We start from the raw sequence: 233 nt of genomic DNA, 5'->3' as shown, positions 1-233 counted from the left end.
TGATGGAATGGGGGGTGCGGGGGCGGAGGCAGCGGGGGGCGAGGGCTGGCCGGGCGTTGGAGCTTGATTGGGTGTCTGTTGATCCTACGTTGCGAAGAGCCAGGCAGCCACCCCTCTTGTCTTCCCGTGATGACATTCCAGTGGAGAGGTTCAGAGAAGGGGGAGGCTTAGCTCGGAACTCCCAGGGCTTGGAGAGGTGATCCCCCAAAAGTTTCGCCGGCGACTGGGAGCCT

This window comes from Myotis brandtii, unplaced genomic scaffold (genome assembly GCF_000412655.1).
Source record: "Myotis brandtii unplaced genomic scaffold, ASM41265v1 scaffold587, whole genome shotgun sequence".
Lineage (NCBI taxonomy): Eukaryota > Metazoa > Chordata > Mammalia > Chiroptera > Vespertilionidae > Myotis > Myotis brandtii.
Note: the sequence above shows the minus strand (reverse complement) of the source record.